At 32.7% G+C, this 22,056-nt stretch overlaps 1 long non-coding RNA gene across 1 annotated transcript; it reads left to right on the forward strand.

The window, feature by feature from the left end:
- The first annotated feature begins 7,379 nt into the window (after positions 1–7,379).
- Positions 7,380–11,069, forward strand: LOC133778165 (uncharacterized). Its single transcript, XR_009869040.1, has 2 exons — positions 7,380–8,012; positions 10,452–11,069. It is a non-coding gene; the product is annotated as an uncharacterized LOC133778165 (long non-coding RNA).
- Positions 11,070–22,056: the final 10,987 nt, after the last annotated feature.

Raw genomic sequence — 22,056 nt, forward strand, 5'->3', positions numbered from 1 at the left:
ACATTGGTTGTTAAGGACATGGAGAATGCAGAAAATCAAGTGATACAAATTTTGTGCAAGTTGAAGATAATTTTTCCTCCAGCCTTTTTTGACATAATGATTCATTCAATTCTTCATTTACCACAAGATGCTATCCTCGGAGGACCAGTTTACATGAGGAGGATATATCCGTTTGAGCGATATATGAAGAAGTTGAAAAATTATGTCAGGAATAAGGCAGGCCCTGAAGGTTCTATAGCGGAGGGTTATGTTGCCGATGAAGCTTTGACTTTTTGTTCGCAATATCTTCAGGGCGTACAGACTAAATTTAATCGTCCCAAAATAATTGCGGATATTGTTATTCCTAAAAGACAGTTGTCAGTTTTTTAATCACAATGTTGTCCAAGTAGCAAAAAGAAAATCATATCCCTTGACTATCTTCATCGGAAAGAAGCAGAGTGGTTTGTACTCAACAATTGCCCTGAAATCCAACCATATATGGAGTAAGTAGCTCAACACACATATGAATTCATTAAATTTAATTAATGGAAAACTGTTATCTTACCTTAATTGTGTTATACAGTGAATGCCTTTGAGAAAATTCAAACATAAATCTTCAAAAAGTTTCCCTATCTGGTTTAAATTGAAGGTAAATTATCAAAACTGTAGAATTCTTACGAAATTCGTATCGATTAATACTCATCTCATTGTGTTTTCCTTTTTTTGTGTCATACTCTATAGATGGGTCGTTTGTGACAAGTAAAGTCAACTGAGTGCACTGATGAATTATTTGCTTTAGCAAACGGGTCCAATCAGAATGCATACTCCTACACGGCTTGCATTATTAACAGTGTGAAGTTTTTGGTCCACAGTCGTGATGAAAGACATACCACTCAAAATAGTGGAGTTTCGGTGCCAGGAACCGATGGTTTCACTTTCTATGGCCAAGTTGAGGAGATTGTAAAGTTATGTTATTCCCATGGTTACTCGGTAGTATTGTTTCGATGCAAATGGTTCAACACTGATGCAAGCCAGGGTCGAAATGTAACTGAGAATAACATAGCTAGTATCATGATTAATTCTGAATGGTACAAGAAAGATCAGTTTATTCTCGCCACTCAAGCAAAACAAGTTTTCTACTGGGAAGATCCTTCAAGAAACAGAAATTGGAAGGTAGTAGAAGAAGTCAATCGTCGAAAGATTTGGGATCATCCAAGTATCGATGATGATAGCAAGGTTGATGTCGTGCATGACACCACTTCATCAAATTTTTTACTCACTGTGGAATTAGGAGAGTTGGAGATTATGAATTTGGATTGACCTAGTCATACCAACATAATTGGGAAAACGTTTCGACCTATTCCAGATGTGGATGATGATTTCATCAATGACGATGATGATGACGAAATTAATGAAGATGATTTAGAAAGTACAGATGATGATGTAGGAATCGAAATTGATGAGGAATAATATTTTCTTATGCATATTCATGTTTGTATGTTTAATGTGTATGTTTTAATTTCAAGACTTTTCAATCAATATATAAATTGAATTCAACAATATTTGTTTTTCAATAGTTTCAACTGCATTACCGAAATTATTTAAGTTATGTAATTGACCTCCAACCATAACTGAATTTAAGTTAATAATTATTTAAACTGCAAAGATATGCCTGCTACTGTTGCTCGTTCTCATGACACTGATGGAGCGAATCCTCCTCCTCCTCCAGATCCCACACGAGTTCCTACTTCTTGTGAGACAGGAGATATACTATAATTACTCTATCTTTTATCAATAAATGACAAATTGTTATTATTTTATTCAATTTAATTGTATTGTTTAATTAACATATGCAGCGGCTTTCGCAAAAAGAAGAGGTTGATCTCAATCCAAATATTTGCAGCAGCTTGTCAACGACAATAAATGTTCATTGGCTCTATAATTTGATTTGAAGGAGGGAACCTACAAAGCAGTTTGTGATTTTGGGACGTTGTTCATGAGAATTATTGGCAACCTTATTGGTCACCATGTCCCATTATATTATGAGTCTTGGCAGAGTGTTCTGAATGAGCACAGATTGAATTAATGCAAAAGCTTGAGGTAAATTTATCTACTTATTCACATGCAATGTTTTTTTTAATAATTTAAAAAATCTCACCATTTTTTTAAGGAATTTTTCATTCTTCCCCGAGCTCTCCCTGAGTGGCGACTGATAGAGAAAGGGATTGAGCAAGAGTTTCAGGATCACTACAAGGATAGAAAAGGTCGCAAGAAAAGACACTTCGATGAACATGGAGGGTATGATGATATCGAGACAGCCAGAAAGAATCCACCAGAGGACATGGACAATGATAGTTGGCAGAAGTTGGTTGACCTTTTCACCACTCCACAGTTCATGGCACGCTCAAAGGAAAATATTGCCAACAGAGCAAAATAGAAGTATCAAAGTCTCCATGGATCGACTTCTTATGCTTCTGCTCGATTTAAGAAGGTAAATAAAAATATATAGATAATTTGAAATATTTTAAGTTATCTTAATAATAATTTCAATATTTAATTGAGATTTTGTTAAATTTTGTCTTCTAAAGATGAATCTTCAGACTAAGGAATTGCCCAACATTATCGATATGTTCCATGGCATACACAATCATCCGACACGTGGATGAGTGAACACAAATGCTAAGGATGCATATGTAAGTAACTTTCTAAGTTTTGTATTTATGTATATTATTCAATTATATTATGTATTAATTGTCTTGAATCTAAACTGCAGGATGCCTTGCAGCAAGAAGTCTAGACACAATCCCCAATCTCAATCTGAATCTGAAGCAGGAAGTGTCACTGTCAATGAGACACAAGTCGTCTCAAAGGTACTTGGTCAACGTCGTGGCCACAACTGAGGTATTGGACGAAAGTTGAAGGGAACTAGTGCCTTTGCCTCAAGCGCCATCAGATCCTCTTCACAATTAGAGGCATCACCGTTTTCGTCCACCACAGTTGGCCCTCCAACGATACCACCTGAGGCTTTCTAGTCCATGATTCAACACTTCAGTCAAGTCTTTATGACCCAGAACAACAACTTCCAGCAAATGCAACAATTTTTGCAAGCAACAAATCCGAACATCCAAGCTCCACAATTTCAGCCTGTCAACTTGGACATGAACATGATACAGTCTATGATGGCAAGCTTTCAACCACAACAGCGACAACCACCACAATAGCCACCACCACAATAACCACCACAGCCACCACAACAGTCCGACGATAATGACTTTGGAATTGATTTTGATGACATTTAGTTTTATTATATTACTATTTTTAGATTATTAATATTTTGTGTTGTTTTTTTTTTTATTTTGGAGACTATACTACTTATGTTTTGTTATCTTACATTTTGGAGACTATGGATATTGTTAAATTGGTTTTATTATTTAATTAAATAAGTTGGTTTTATTTATTTAATTAATATTTAATATTATATTAAATAAATTTTAATCAATATAATTAATTAATTATATATTTTAAATTGTATACATACAGCGACGACTGTCGTTGCCGTAGGCTGCACGCAGAACATTTAAAATCTGAGTTTTCGTGACCTTACATCGACGTCATGTCATCGCTGAAGGCATATAAATCCACGCACTCTTTAGCGACGACATGGTGTCGCTGTAGATGGAGCGGTCGACGGACCTACAACGACCACATGTTGTCGCTGTAGAAGTTTTTGAAATTCAAATTTTTAAATTTTGCAACCACCAACAGTGACGACATGTCATCACAATATCCTAGTCCAACCGAAAATAAGGATTTCCTACTGCGTCTGACATGTCGTCGCTGTAGTAAAACACTACTGCGACGACTGCATTTTGTTGTCGCCGTAGATTGCTACACATACGGACCTACAGCGACGCCATTTTGGCGACGACTTCTTGATCTACATCGATGACAAAAGTCGTCGCTGTAGAGTCTTTTTCTTGTAGTGATGGGTGATAGGCCGACCACCCAATAAGGTTGATGATCTGGCCGACCACCCTATAATGGACTTGGCTAGGAGTCTCCCCACCAATGCCATTTTTGTTTTTATTTTTTGCACTTTCGGAACGTATGTTGAACAAATGTCTCAGAAAAAATTGGCTTGCTTAGTACTTAAGGTCACGTCCTCATTGCTTGTCTATACCCCGGCGCGATAATAAATTGGACAAAGTTTCATCTGTTTATATAATATTTTCCTAATTTTACAAGTACTTATCAATTCAACAAACAACAAGCACAAAAGATAATAAATTTTTCCTTATATCTCCCAGCAGACAAACAAGCCCAGAACCTACTTCACTATAACACACATAACATAAACCTTCCGTTATCACCGCAGCACACAATATTTAATCTCAGAACCTACTTTACTACGGCTGAATATTTAAGAAATTCAAACTCTTCTAACAGTTGAATAATATAATTAAACAAAGAATAATATTCATATTCTTATTTCTAAAGTAAAATAAGATTAAGACATTCATAAACAAAAATATAGATATATTTCTTAAAACTTTATTGTAAACCTAATCTATCTCATGCTATTAATTTACCTATTATTACTAACATGATATTACCTATCTCATGCGATTCATATTACCTATCTCATGATATTCATACCTATCTCATGCTATTCATATCACCTATCTCATATTACCTATCTCATGCTATTCATGTTACCATTTCATATATTAATTTCAATTCAACACAATAATAAAAATAAATTATACACATAGAAACATACTTTTTCACAAATGAAATTTGCGAATACTCCAAATCCAATGTAAACTTTGTTCCTTTTATGAAAAACAAATCTGAAAAAAAATCTAATTAAATTTAAACAAAAACAAATAAATAAATTAAACAACAATTTCAATTCTAACCACAATCTCCTCTTTGACAAATAAAAAATAAATTTTAGAAAAAACATAATCTATCAATATTATTAACTTAATCTATCAATATATCACATTTAACAAAATAAAACAAACTATATTGATTTTTAACAAAAAATAACAAACTATATTGATTTTCAACAAAAAATAACAAACTATATCAATATTTAACAAATTTTATATATACAAAAAATGTAATACCTAAGAGTAGGGGCGGAGATTGGCGGCAACAATGCCAGAATGGTGAGGAAAAATACTCAAAAAATGTGGCCCCAACCAATTTTCTGCATAAAAAAAACTTGTTATAGAGATTTATATACAGTTAAAAACAAAGAAAGAGAGATTTAGATGGAGAAAAACTCAAAAAATAGCATTTAGAGGGACATACTCGTGGGTGGAGGCGGAGGTTTTCGCACCAGTGGAAAGAGAAAGAGAAAAGAGAAGAGGGGAGGAAGAAAGATGCTCGGGTTGGGGATATATTTTCAGAGGCTCTTGTCGGCGCGTTTCACTACGCCGACAAAAGTCATCACTTATAAAATAAATGGAAATGCAGTATTTTCGTGTGCGACACACTTTTGCTGGCGCAATTTATTACGTCAGCAAAACCGTTCCCACCAATTGTTTTGGCTCCATTTTCAGCATGCGGGAAATTCCCCCCAAAACTTTTGCCAATGCAAATTTGCGCTAGCAAAATGTTGGATTTCCCACCAAAAATTTTGTGCGTGCTGGTGGATAACTTATTCAACTTTTAATGGCGCCTTCTCGTGCACCCACCGACAAAAGTCATCTATACCGGCGTAAAATAGCGTCGGCAACCCGTGGATACTTTTGTCGGTGTTTTAGCGTATACACCATCGGAAAAAGATTCTTTTGCCTTTTTTTTGTGGTGTGAAAATAATATTATCAATATTTCAAATCTAAGCGAAATATAATAAGTCGATGTATCCATATATATATATATACAGTAATATTGGTAAAAACACTAAGTACAATCCAAAAATCTTAGGCAACTTATAGAAATGGGAAAGCATCTTATGAATTACTCGACACATTTGTTCTTGTATGCATCTTTTATTTGTCCTTATTTAACCTTCTCTATTACGTTGTTGATAAGTACGTTTATCTTTATCCTCTACGACGTATTTCGAAATCGTCACATGCATTGCATTATATATAAAATCCATATACTATAGTCTCATTCACTCATGTACCAATTCTGCTAATAATTTTGTCACACACACATTTATATTATAGTTCAATTTCACACGTTAAAGAAAAAAAATAAAAATGCACGAAAAAGAAGGAAAATGAATTTCCATGATTGATATATGTGGTTGTAATGCAGTCAATGATTGTAGGCACATAATTAAATTCTTTCATTGTAGGTCTTATTTTTTCCCCTTTCTCTCTTTTTGTCAAGTAGTTTTGATGTTGAAATTGGATAACAATAATAACCATATTGTATCATGAATTAACTTTTTAAAAATAAAAGTAAATATGATTTAAATTAAATATATGTACATGATCATTACATGCATATGTACATATAGTCAAGTAGCTCGTAACTATGCCTATGAGACGAACGTGGAAGGTCATTTGAGTTCAAACTCCCCCACGTACGCACTTCCTCAGTCAAGAAAAAAAAAACTTTAACATTTATTAGATAAATTGATTTTCATTTTGATAACAATAATTAGAAATATTAATTTAAAATTTTATGCTCTATAAACATTGTTTGCCAATTAAAATTGTAGTCCTAAAACTTGGTTAATTGATATAGAAACTGTGTTTTTCTTTTTAAGGAAAATGAACTTTTATTATTAATTTGTTAAAATAAATCATAATCCTATAGGTAAGACAATATTCAATGAGCAACAACAAATTTCACACCAAAGATGATCCAAATAATTAATGGTCAACCAAACCAAATACATTAGAAAGGCAAACCTTCCTAATTACAATAAAAACCCCCATCATCAGAACATAAATATTAGGTAAATCAGATTTAACTCCACTCGTATACAAATAATAAATGTTTTGTAAAAATATTGTAATCAAATGACGCGACAGTGTACCCAATTGGCGACGACTCCTAAAAGTAACGACCTTGATTTTTTTGATAGATAAATGTAATATTGATTAATTGGTCAATAAGACAAAATTTATTACAACAGAATAATACTCAAAAAGTAAAATCAACCAATATAGACCTACTAAGCCGTTTACAATAAACAAATGAAAAAAAAAATCCTAACAATCCAATAAGGCACGACCAGTCAAACATTCAATGAGTGCGAAGTGAACTAGATTTCCTCTTCAAATGAGCATATGACATATCAACTCCATCAATGACTATCAGCCAATGATCTTTCAATAAGAGACGGAAAATAACAATTCCTTTATTCAAACAAAAAATAAAGGCAATAAAATAACGATTCATGAGTCTAGACACTAGAAATCGGGAAATCGTGTATCACGGGGTCAATAAAGATTGAGGAATCCCCAAGATCTGATATCCGAGGAGGAAAAAATTGATCCATTCGTAGAAACGCATTGAGACAGTCAACGTACCACCAACCACCCAAAAGAAATCAAAGCCAACCTCCCCTAACCCCACTAATCTAGCAAGGTTATGATTGAAATCCACTTTTATTGTAAAATTAAAATAAAGCACAGCCAAAAAACTAGGCACAAAATAAAAATAAAAAAATTGAAAAACAAACAACATATCCTCATACACCCCACTACCCACTAGCGGCACCAGCCCCCGATTCAAACCCAAAGCTTCAAACCCCAACGACTACACATCCCACCAGCGTGTAGGCTTCGAGCGCCGTCTCACCCAAGTGGATCAGATCCTGGCCACCCTCACAAGACAGCCACGAACCGAGATTACCATAGAAGAAGAAGACCAGGCCAGAGGAGGAGCGGTGAAGAGGTTGTTGCGGAGTCAATAATTGTATCTTGGCTGAAGACTTGCCGAAGCCCGGAGGCAGACCAGCGAATCCCCGACCGAGAGGAAGCTATGAGGCGACGGCTAGGGTTTCGTAATACCCTATGCTAGAGATAATAAGTATAAGAGAGTTTTTTACGAATAGAAAGGTAAATCTCTTGAACGTTTTGTAACCTTGATTTTTTTAAGTACATTTTTTTATTAATCAAGTTTTAGCATGTTTTAAAATAAATAATCAAATCCGGTCACGTGTTTCACCATCCTAGCTAATCAACACCAATCAACACAAACAATCACATATATAATACTATAATAATACATTAATGTTTTAAAATTAGTTCTCCTAACTAAATATTGTAAGGAATGTGACAGTGGTTGGTGATGAATATGATAACCATAGAAAAGATGGATATGTACGATCAAAGGATTCCATCTAACCAATAAAATAGAGACATAACAAAATATAACAAATAAAGCTAATAAAAATTTGTGAATAATTATATATGCATATAAAGAAAAAAAAAAGTGGGAGCAAAAGGTAATTAAAGGTATTCATAGACTTCCTCATCAAATATGTATTTATTTACTAGTTGAGCCTCGAGGAAGGGGTGGTACCACAGAAAACATTACATTACATTGCATGTCTGGCACCTTAGGTGCATGCTCAATTGGAAGTACATATAGCCACATGTGTATCCAACAAAGACAAAAGTTACAAGTCACTACACACTATTGACACTACTACTAGTGGGGGACCTTAAAACTTTGATATTTCCCATCCATTTGTGGTATCCCCACACTCTCTACATATTTAACAATTTCCTTTAAAAGCCATTTATAATATTTTTAATGAAGATATAAATATGTATATGCATACACACAAAACTAAACTTTTCTACTTTGTTTTTGTTTTTGCATGTGTAATATTATTACTTTACATTTTACAATTTATGGTTAATAATTATATAATTAGAACCATGAGATTTATATAGTGTGACACTACAAGACTTGTGTTATTTACCTATTCACTATTAAACTATATACTACATTACATGACACCTTATTGTACATGTAATATGTATCCACATATATGCTCTTGGGATGCATTTATGATGGCTCCATACACATTTTTCTCTCTCGAAAGGTCTCTGCCATATGATTCACATGGTCCAAATGGTCCATACCATATCTCCCACCGCGTCTCATAAAACCAAACTTTTACACATATGTGATGTCACATAAATAATGGAAGATAAAAATCTCATAGAGAAAGGAAAGCTAGCTAGGTACTATATATATAGGCATGCAATGAAGGTATAACAATGAAAAGGAAACAAAGGACAATTAATAAAAAAAAATAGTAATAAAAAAGAAGAAGAAGTGGGCTACCAGCTTCATAAATTTAACTAATTAATAATCACACACACACATATATATATATATACATATAGGTAGCTATATACCTAGCTAGAGTTCAAACAAAATATGTGGGGGAGAGAAATAAGAGACCAAAAAAGAAGGGTAAGAGAGTAGCTAGCAGTACTATATTTATAAGTATACAAAAAACAAACTACAATGATATGATATGTATATATATATATATATGTGTACAGAGTTGGGGATGGCACATATAAATGGGATTGTGAAGTTTTGATTCCTTGGCTTATAAGATATAGTTCTGTTGGGTTGTACTCAGCATTGAATGAGGGAGGCCATGAGGGCTGAACCAATGGGCTAGCATAGTTTCTCAAATATCCCTAAATCTCATCCCCCATCCATTCCAGGTGGGTCAGAAAATTTTCCTATACATATTGTTTGTTAGTCCCCACTTTTCTCTCTTTCTCTTATATATGTGCCCTTGTTATATAGGTCGGCCCTGTCTTGTTTTGTCGACAATACACTATAATATATATAAATACATTTTAATTTTTTGTTTTGAGGCATTTTATCAAACACCTTTACGGCTGTTTTGGAGGTAGTAGCAGGAGGAGGCATGAGTAGTTACTGTCAAGGCCGCGCGGACCCCTAGCTTGAAAGTTTTTACACTATAATTGCGGTTGTTTTATGGGATCGGCTGCCATGCATGCACTAGTACTAGTACCCTCCCTTTTTGCACTGTCGTTGTTAAATGCCCTGTCACAAACTATATATGTATATACACACACATATATACATGATGATACACACATATACACACATATATATGATCAAATTATCCTTAGCTAGCTACTCTATTCTATTCTACCAGGGCATGTGGGTCCCACCCTTTACTCTCTACTAGAGGACCCCCCCTTTCCTCCCTGAGACAATCTCACCTTTTTTATTTATTTTATTTTTTTGTTTTTTGTTTCTTTCTCTCTTTTAGATTAATGTAATTCTTTATCCTCTATTGTCTGCTTAATTCAGTTTCTTCTTCTACTACTACTACTTCTTTTTCTTTTTCTTGCTTTCTGCATGGGTACTAGTACTACTAGTGCAGCAGTATCATGATGATCAGTTAATGTGTTATTCAATCACAGCCGTTCATCTTTGTCAACTTTAATTTTTTTTCTTTTTGGGTGGTTCTGACTCAAAATTCACAATTTCAGGTCCAGATTTACATATATATCTCTGTCTCATTGTAACTTTTGGAACATGGAATGTTGAGTGTACTAGGGGACTCATTGAAAAAGAAGAGAAATAAAGCCAAGCAAAGGGCATGCATGCCAAACTCCCATCACCATCACCACCACCACCATCATCATCATCATCGTCCAAATTGATATAAACCCTAAAACAACTGGGATGATTTTCTTCTTCCAATTTCTCCATAAAAGAGAAAATGAGAGTCTCCTAGCAAGCTATGGATAATGTCGATCTGTGTGTGTGTGTGTGTGAAAAAGAGGGGTGTAGTGTAATCGTGTCACGGGAATGTGGTGTGTCATTAACATTATTAACAGTAAAAAAGAAAAGAAAAGAAAATTTGAACGTGGTCCATGCAAGTCTATTTAGGAGTGGGCTCAAGTAGATTGCACGCGTCCTTAGAGTTTGGCAAGAGTGAGAGAGAGACAGAATTAAAAACGACGAAAACTACTTCTCTTCTTATTTGCTTCTTTTATTGTCGTCATTCATTACGCCTCTTAAACCCTTAAACCTACTGCTTCTCCTCTCTAGAGTGGGCTCTTTATATAAATATATATATAGATATATGTACATGTTAATGTTCAGGGCTGATCTGAAGGAATCTTGTTCGGTTGGGTTCTCACTTTCTTTCCTTTATATATATATATATTTGGTTTGGAACAGTGAGCAGTTGCCTTGTTGTACTTTGCATGGAACAGAATTTGACAACATATCGATCTCTGTTTTCATTCATATTAACTCAGCAAAGTTAGAACGTACACACTCCACAAAAGGGTTTATGGGATATATATAAAAGGTCAAAAGCTATATATCACGATAAAAAAGATTCCCATGATCACATACATATCATCCACACATATATATACATATATATATATATATACATGTGCTATAGTAGCTAGCGCTGCTTTTTTACTTGACCACGTGGAGGATATGATTATATAAATATATATATACATATTGCTAAATAAATATAACTCATAGTATATGATAGGTTAGTAATACTATTTTTTTCACCATGCAAGTTAATTAAACACTAAAATAATATTCAGTTCTATATATCAAAAAATCACATGAGAATTTAAGGCTCGTGTGTAAAAAGTAAAAGAGTGAAATTAATAGAATTTTTTTTGAGATATAATTAAGATTGGTAATTAATGATAAGAGCACAGTTTTTGTTGTTACGATGACTTTAATGTGCATAAATATCAGTATATATCTTTAGTGGTATATGTGATTTTGCCAACGTTAATTTCGTTATACTTGTCTTGTCTCTCAATTCTATGTATACATACACATATATATAAATATATAGACGCAGTCCTATATACTGAGACTACTGTACAATATTTTTAATTTTTAATTTTACTGACGGAGCTGTATATATGCTACTGCTGGCTGCCTTGCTACGTCTAGATCAACTAGATGCCACACTTCATGGCGCGTAGGGGCCCAATTTATTGCATACCTAAAAAACGCCATGAGTCAGCCCATAATTATTTATCTATATCTATACATATATATATATATACATTATTTATCTATATACATATTTATATAGCTAATATTAAAAAAGTTCTATACATTGGAAAATTTTAAAGTGTGGTGCCACTTTAACTCCTATCGTTATCGTTAGGAGTTATGATTTTTTTTTATATGACGTTATACATTATAGTTATACGAGGTATTTCATTAATTTTTAAGAAATTTTAAATAATTTATGATGCCCAAAACAAGATTCAAACAGTTAATTACATGCGTGTCTGTTTTTTTATTTACCCAAGCAACTAAGTGTTTTAAACTCTTATTTTTGACATTGTAAAGTATTCTGAGTTTTCTGAAAACTGGTGATACTATTATAACTACAATTTACACCATTATATAAAAAAAAATTGAGTTATAATTTCTCTACGTACTATAAAAGAAATTATGCCCCTACCGATATGAGTTAAAGTGTCGCCCTTATTATAAAATTTCTCTATATATGTGTATAACTTCATATCACATTAGAAAGGGTGATCTTTATATAGAAAAATATTCCTTGCATGTAGATATTATTAGAATGGTTTTTCTAGAATAAATGGTCCTTCTAAATAGTAGAGTACAATCCAAGCAAGAAATATTGGAATATTTAGAAGATAATAAAAGAAAACGGTAGAAAAACGTTTTGTACTGCAGAATAATATTATTGAAAAAAGTGTACAGTGGCTATTATGTAACTAATTTTTGGAATAGTATGTGTTAAGATCTTCTGTTTTTGGATGCATTGTTCTTTATATATAAGACTATATATTTTTATATGAGTTTGAAGAGAGAATATTACACATTACATGAAATAAATAAATAAATAATAAGAAATATATATATATATATATTTGCATTAATATTTGTTGACACTTAATTTTTCACCAAACTGGAACTTGGAAGACATATCTAATTCCTTGCTATAGCTTTTACCACAATTTATTTTGTTTATCTACTATATTTACTGTAAGCACGTGTTTGTTATAAGGGTAGAAATTAATGAAAGGAATACGGGGGTAAAACTAAAAGTATTTGCTAGATCACTTTTAGAAGAAAAATATCATGATCAGGATGAATGGATTTCGTCAAATCCTCAATTTTAATTAATTTAAAGAGATTTTTTCTTAAATACACATTTTTTGTTTGTTTTTATTTTTACTTTTTTACGATTCATATTTTTTTCTTTAAAAAATACGCACTCAAGTTTTCAAAAATACAATTTTCAAAGTATCATAATTAAGAAAATATGGTTTTTAGAAAAAATAACTTGAAAGCAACTTGAAAACAACTCACTGGACCAACTAAATATCAACCTAAAAAAAACATAAAAACAACGTGAAAATAAAAAAAAAATTAAAAAAAAAAGAACCTAAGCAACGCGAAAACAATACAAAAAAAACCGTAAAAATGTAAAAATTTTCTTAAAACCGTAAAATTAAAATATATATTTGGCCATAAAAATGTAATTTTATAATGAAATTAGTATTTTATGTAATTTTACGTAATTTAAATCATTGTAACATTAGATAGATTTTAGAAGAGAATGGCTCATTAATTCTACTACATTGGTAAAATAGGTATATTTTACAACTAAAATATCAGTATTAATTAATTAATCCCTCCTATATAAAATAAATATTTCCCATTTTTCTATTAAATTATTACCAAAATTTGGAAGCTTATTATTTTTATATATGTTTTTGTTTGCAAATCATGCTAAGGTAATTCAAATTTATATATCTTTTATATAAAAAGTGTGTAGATAACATATTTTATTTTGTTTTAACGGTTTGTTTTGTTAACTTTAATAAAATATTTTAAATATTTAACAGAATATTCATTTACAACTAACTAAAATAGATATTTTTTTAATTATATTAATATAAATTCAAATATTATAAAATATCATTATTATAATAATATTCAATATAAAACTACATGTATAATAATTATATTAATATAAATTCAAATGTTATAAAATATCATTATTATAATATTATATAATACTAGATATTTAATAATTATATTAATATAAATTTAAATTATATAAATATTATTTTGATAATAATATATAATCCTAATTTTTTACTAATTATATTAATATGAATTCAAATATTATTATTATAATAATATTTAATACAAAATTAGAGATTTAATACTTATATTAATATAAATTTAAATATTATAAAATATCATTATAATAATAATATATTATACATAATCTTAATTTTTATTAAAAATATTATCATTTATGTTTAAAAGTGTTATAATATTATATATATATATAAAGTACAAATAATGTTTTGATTTAACTTTTGATTAAATAGGTTTATGTCATTTTTTTTTATATAATATTATTTATTTATTTGAAATGTATATGATACTAATATAAATTTAATAAATATTGTATATAATTAAAAAATTCTATAAATAAAACTAAACAAACAACATACATTGCAAGTTGCTTGTATTTGGCGACTTTAAATTTGTAAAGATTCTACCAAATTAAGGTAATGTGATTGTGATATTTTTTAACTAACAAAAAAAATTAAAATTTAAGTTGTAAGTCTTTGCTGAAAATAAATTGGATCTATGGTTTTATTTTGAGACTTTTTTCTTTTGTTTAAACCAAATAACACTATTTCTCGACAAGGGAGTCGATCTAATTCCCATACAAAATATGTACGCTATCAATTATTATTATTATAGTTACACAATTTATAATACGAAAATCTCACATAAAAATATTAAAATATTGATATCAATGACAAGTCATATTATGCATATTTCGTGTGTGTAAATTTAGAGTATTCCTATTACTCATTGTGCTTTTTCGGGATTTTACTGATAGCCTAGTTTCTTGACAACACTCGTTATTGCTTTTTTTTTTTTTTTTTTATATATATATATATATATTAGGTAAAAGCAATGTGCAATGCACATTTATTTAGTTTTAAAGTTATAAACATTGTATGTAATTTTAATAAAAACTGGTTCACTATCTTTTTAAAAATATATATTTTTATAATCGAATGAATTATAGTTCTATATTATATATAAATATTTTACATTAATAATCTTTACATATATGACATCTAAACATAATGTTGACATAGATATATATTTACATGATTACATGACATGAATATAAAATAGAATAATATTTGAAAATAAATTGATAATAGAAATAAAATAAGAATAGAAAAAGTCATAGTGTAGACAGTAGTATATATGCATCAACTATTTTTAGTTCTAATATATCTCGCAATGTTCTTTGGTGAATTTGATAAAGAAAAAAAGCTCTAATCACTTGATAAAAACAAACTATCACACAAATTTATAAGATAAATGTAACGACCCATCTATCTATGAGACTTAGGTCATTAAACCTATTAGACATAACTACAACTTTGAAAAAAACATATATAAGAAAATTCATAACTTTATTGAAACTTGGAAGAAATAATATTTGTAATACATAAATGAGTACATTGTTTTAAAATAAAGCATAACTTTAAATAAAATTGTTCACAAAGCTAAATGCGGAAAAATACATAAAAACGTAATTCAAAGTGACTAAAAAAAATGTTGTCCTCGAATCGACATTCAGCCCATCCACTCCATTCACCTCCATACACTCACCAAGCTTCCAAGAATCTTTCTGCCTTTGCATCTATTTCCCTGCATCATACTAAAAGAAAAGGAGTGAGCCTAATGCCCAACAAGGAAAAACTACTAACAACATAAACATACACATAAAATCATATCATCACATATACTATAAACATAATATAACATATACTATAAACATATTATAACATATTCCATATAAGACTATACTAATAATGTCCATTATGACATGTGATAAACCATCTACGTTCCCTGTCTAATATTTGAGGTAGGGTAAATCATAACATAACATATTAAAACATAAACTTATCACAACATATTATACATAACATAACATAAAAGCATAACATATCATACAAACATACAAGATCTAGCCTATTTTCCTTACCAAAACTGGGATATGAGAACAAATGTGGGACATGGAACACTCCTAAAACCAGCAATAGAATAGTGAGTATTTCTAAAGGAAAGAGATGAAAAGAATAGAACTAAACCACTAAGAGAAACTTACCGAAAAGACACCTTAAGTTCAAGGAACTCAAAATCCTATCCACAAACCAAAAGTTAGAACCTGAATAAAACTAAAGAAACCAAGGAATCAAAAGTATTGAACTTAAGAATGAGGGTACCTTTGTTGACCTTATAGATTGGCCTAACTCCAATACCGAAACACTCTAATCCTTACTTCCCAAGTGTTTGATAAAGCTTAAGAATGATAAAGCTTTTTCTTTCCCAACCCAAGTGTACTCTTATGTTCTCACTAGCACCTTGGAGTATGATCACAGCTAAAGAGTAAATAAGGGCTGGGTACTAGATCCTATTTATAGAGGTAAGGAGTGAAACTAACCCCATTTTGATTTGAATAAAAATAATGAATTTAATTGAAGACAATTGATTTTTCGTCAATCAGAGGCTGAAGACTCAGTCAAAACTAACAGAGGTAGGTCTAAGGTGTCAAATGTGGTTTTTTTAAAAAAAAAAAAGATTAATTAGGTCGATATATAGCCCCTATGTGGAGATATATCGGCTGCGGTTCTGAGTCTCCGTTCGTACGATCGTGCAACGTCAACGTGTTTTTCCGTATTCAGTGTCAGGTGATATATCGGCTCTAATGCTGCAATATATCGGCATACGCGATTATTTTAAACACGTAATTGCACTTTTTCAGCATAATTAAGGTTGGATAACTACTTTGACTGAGTCAAATTATGACCCTAACAGATTCTGGTGAAGACTAAGTCTTATATTCCCTTATTTTATCGTTAAAATAATAATTCCTTAATAATCAAGCATATGACAAGTGTCATAATCCTATTGGCTCTATCTAAACCTTAGGTTATAATAATTATCATATTTATAACCAGCAATATTAATCAAACCTTATGTTAAAATTAATATTCTTAAACTACATGTTAAACTTATAAAGTCCATAATTATTGCTAGGAGTTTCCAACTAAGTCCCAGTTTGAACCAAAATCCACGAAATCTAAAATACTACAACTACTACTAGCTAGCTAACTAAGTAAACATTCTGGGACTCTACAATTCTCCCCTACTAAAAAGAATTTCGTCCCCAAAATTTACTTACCAAAAAATTCCGGATACTGAGCATGCATGTCCTCCTCCAACTCCCACGTTGCCTCCCGTTCAAAACTATTTCTCTATAGGACCTTGACTATCGGAATATTCTTAGATCGTAACTGCTTCATCCCTCTATCTAGGATGCTAACCGGCCATTCCTCATAACTCATGTCTTTCTGGAGTGCTATTGTATCATACTTGAGGACGTGAGATGGGTCTGACACATATCTACGCAGCATTGAGATATGGAACACATTGTGACTATCTGTTAATGCTGGCGGTAGGGCTAATCTATATGCAACTGCTCCCACTTTGTCCAATATCTCAAAAGGACCTATAAACCTAGGACTAAGCTTGCCTTTTTTCCCGAACCGCTTCACACCTTTCATAGGAGATATTCTTAAGAAAACTTGATCTCCGACTTTGAATTCCACATCACGCTGCTTGGCATCCGCATAACTTTTCTAACGACTCTGAGCAGCGAGCATACGCTGTCTAATCAGCGCTACTGCATCATGAGCTTCTCTAACAGCGTCGGGTCCAAGTAGTTGCCTTTCTCCTACCTCATCCCAATGTAACGGCGATCGACACCATCTTCCATAAAGTAGCTCGTAAGGTGCCATCTCGATCGTTGACTGGTAGCTATTGTTGTAGGAAAACTCTATCAGTGGAAAATACTTACTCCATGATCCTCTGAAATCAAGTACACAAGCGCGCAACATGTCTTCTAAAATCTGTATGGTACGCTCAGACTGACCGTCTGTCTGAGGATGAAATGTTGTACTAAGACTTAACTTGGTACCCATAGCTTGCTGAAAGCTTCTCCAAAATCTCGATGTAAACACCGATCCTCTATCAGACACTATTGTCTTGGGGATTCCATGCAGTCTTACTATCTCTTGAACATAAATATCTGTGTATTGCTCAGCTATGTATGAAGTCTTGACAGGTAGAAAATGAGCTGACTTGGTTAATCTATCTATTAATACCCAAGATGAGTTGTATTACTTATTCGTTCGAGGCAAACCCGTCACGAAATCCATTTCTATGTTGGCCCATTTCCATTCTGGAATGCTGAGTGGTTGCAATAAGCCCGCAGGCCGCTGATGTTCTGCTTTCACTTACTGGCATACTAGACATTTAGACACGTACTCCGCTATATTCTTCTTCATTCTTGGCCACCAATACATTGCCTTAATCGTGAGTCATCTTGGTTGACCCTGGGTGAACTGAGTATGGGGTATTGTGCGCTTCTTCTAAAATATTCACCTTAATCCCTTGATCATTTGGCACGCATACCCGATCCTTATATCTTAATAACCCCTGACTTGATATTGAGAAATCTGTGGCCTACCCTTCTCTAGCTGTATCCATATGTGTTACTAACGTGTCATCAAGCACTTGCCCATTCCGTATATCTTCTAACAGACTTGACTGAATGGACAAGTTAGCCAGTTTACCAATGACTACTTCTATTCCAGCATTGATCAGCTCCTGCCGTAGCGGCTTTTCTATTCCAGCTAATGCTGCTAGACTTCCATAATTCTTCCTACTTAGCGCATCAGCAACTACGTTTGCCTTTCCCGGGTGGTATAAAATTTCGCAGTCATAATCCTTTACTAGCTCTAACCACCTGCGCTGCCTCATGTTGAGCTCATTCTGAGTGAAGAAATACTTTAAGCTTTTGTGGTCTGTATAAATCTCACACCATTCTCCATAAAGATAATGGCACCAGATTTTTAATGCAAAGACCACCGCTGCCAACTCCATATCGTGAGTTGGATAGCGTTACTCATAATCCTTCAACTGTCTTGAGGCATAGGCTATCACCTTATCATTTTGCATTAGCACACAACCCAACCCTTGCTTCGACGCATCGCAATAGACTACAAACTTGTCATTGGGTGTCGGTACACAAAGTATTGGTGCTGAGCATAGCTTATCCTTTAGCAACTGGAAACTCTCTTCACACTTATCATTCCAATTGAACCTCTGTTGCTTCCGAGTCAGGTTGGTGAGCGGAGTGGCTATCTTAGAAAAGCCTTCTACGAACCTCCGATAATAACCTGCTAGTCCCAGAAAGCTTCTCACTTCAGACGCATTCTTTGGTATTGGCAATTCTTCACAGCCTCTACTTTAGATTGATCTACAGAAATCCCGCCCTTGGATACTATGTGGCCGAGAAATGCTACTTGTGAAAGCCAAAATTTGCACTTCTTAAACTTGGCGTATATTTGATGCTCCTTTAGTCACAGCAAGATTAACCTTAAATGTTTCTCGTGCTCGACTTCGTCCTTCGAGTACACCAAGATATCGTCAATGAAGACTACAACGAACTTATCCAAGTAGTCCTTAAAGACCCTATTCATTAAATCCATGAATGTGGCTGGAGCGTTGGTAAGACCAAATGACATGACTAGAAACTCGTAATGCCCATAACGAGTTCTAAAAGCTGTCTTAGGAATGTCTTCTTCCCGTACCTTGAGTTGATGATACCTAAACCGTAAGTCAATCTTTGAGAACACGGTCGCTCCTCGAAGTTGATCAAACAAATCGTCAATCCGCGGTAGTGGGTACTTGTTCTTAATCGTCACCTTATTCAGCAGTAATCTATGCACATCCGCATACTCCCATCCTTCTTCTTCACAAACAGAATCGGTGCTCCCCATGGCAAATGGCTTGGTCTAATGAAACCTAAGTCTAATAGTTCTTGCAGCTGCGTCTTTAACTCCTTGAGTTCAGTAGGTGCCATCCGGTATGGTGCCTTGGAGATAGGCTTGGTGCCCAGTACTAGCTCGATTGTGAAGTCAATTTCCTGCGTCGGCGGCAATCCTAGCAAGTTGTCAGGAAATACCTCTGGAAATTCCCTTACAATATGTACATCTCCGACCTTAAGTGGTGTTTCCTTTACCACATTCGTAATGCTAGCTAAGAATGCTTGACATCCTTTTTCTATCATCTTCTGAGCTTTAAGTGACGAAATAAGCGGTGTGCGTAGACCTGAAACCTTTCCCATAAAACATAGCTTCTGGCCGTCAGGAGTCTCGAACATTACTTGCTTACGTTTGCAGTCGATGGTTGCGCCATGCCTTGCTAGCCAGTCCATTCCTAGTATCACGTCGAAGTCTTTAATCTCTAGTGCGATCAGGTCTCCATTACTTGCTTACGTCTAATATTTGAGGTAGGTTAGATCACATGTAGTGTATGATAACCCATCTATGTCCCCTGTCTAATATTTGAGGTAGGGTAAATCATACCACTACATATTAAAACATAAACTTATCACAACATATTATACATAACATAACATAAAAGCATAACATATCATACAAACATACAAGATCTAGCCTATTTTCCTTACCAAAACCGGGATATGAGAACAAATGTGGGACATGGAACACTCCTAAAACCAGCAATAGAATAGTGAGTATTTCTAAAGGAAAGAGATGAAAAGAATAGAACTAAAACACCAAGAGAAAACTTACCGAAAAGACACCTTAAGTTCAAGGAGCTCAAAAACCTATCCACAAACCAAAAGTTAGAACTTGAATAAAACTAAAGAAACTAAGGAATCAAAAGTATTGAACTTAAGAATGAGGGTACCTTTGTTGACCTTATAGATTGGCCTAACTCCAATACCGAAACACTCTAATCCTTACTTCCCAAGTGTTTGATAAAGCTTAAGAATGATAAAGCTTTTTCTTTCCCAACCCAAGTGTACTCTTATGTTCTCACTAGCACCTTGGAGTATGATCACAGCTAAAGAGTAAATAAGGGCTGGGTACTAGGTCCTATTTATAGAGGTAAGGAGTGAAACTAACCCCATTTTGATTTGAATAAAAATAATGAATTTAATTGAAGACAATTGATTTTTCGTCAATCAGAGGCTCGAGACTCAATCAAAACTAACAGAAGTAGGTCTAAGGAGTCAAATGTGGTTTTTAAAAATAAAAAAAGATTAATTAGGGCGATATATCGCCCCTATGTGGCGATATATCGGCTGCCCCTATGTTCTAAGTCTCCGTTCGTACGATCGTGCAACATCAACGTGTTTTTCCGTATTCAGCGTCAGGCGATATATCAGCTCTAATGCTGCAATATATTGGCATACACGATTATTTTAAACACGTAATTGCACTTTTTCAGCATAATTAAGGTTGGATAACTACTTTGACTGAGTCAAATTACGGCCCTAACAGATTCTGGTGAAGACTAAGTCTTATATTCCCTTATTTTATCATTAAAATAATAATTCCTTAATAATCAAGCATCTGACAAGTGTCATAATCCTATTGGCTCTATCTAAACCTTAGGTTATAATAATTATCATATTTATAACCAACAATATTAATCAAACCTTATGTTAAAATTAATATTCTTAAACTATAGGTTAAACTTATAAAATCCATAACTGTTGCTATGAGTTTCCAACTAAGTTCTGGTTTGAACCAAAATCCACGAAATCTAAAATACTACAACTACTACTAGCTAGCTCACTAAGTAAACATTCTGGGACTCTACAATAAAAAAAATAATATGCATGTCTTTATTATTTTTAAATAAATATGATTTAATTATTTAAATTATCATAAAATATCTTATTTTAATTAATTAATTAATTAATTTTTGTTTAAGTTTATGTTTGTTCTAGTTTTTGAATTTGGCAGTGACAAAAAAGGATTATATATTATATGTTTAATATAGTATTAAGTTTGATTAAATTTTATTTAAGTTATTAAATATATGATTTTATTATTTTTAAATAATTATCATTGTAAAATATCTCAAAAATATCTTATTTTAATTTGTTTAATTATTTATTTATTTAAGTTTAAG

Source organism: Humulus lupulus, chromosome 5 (assembly GCF_963169125.1).
Source record: "Humulus lupulus chromosome 5, drHumLupu1.1, whole genome shotgun sequence".
In the NCBI taxonomy this organism is placed as follows: domain Eukaryota; kingdom Viridiplantae; phylum Streptophyta; class Magnoliopsida; order Rosales; family Cannabaceae; genus Humulus; species Humulus lupulus.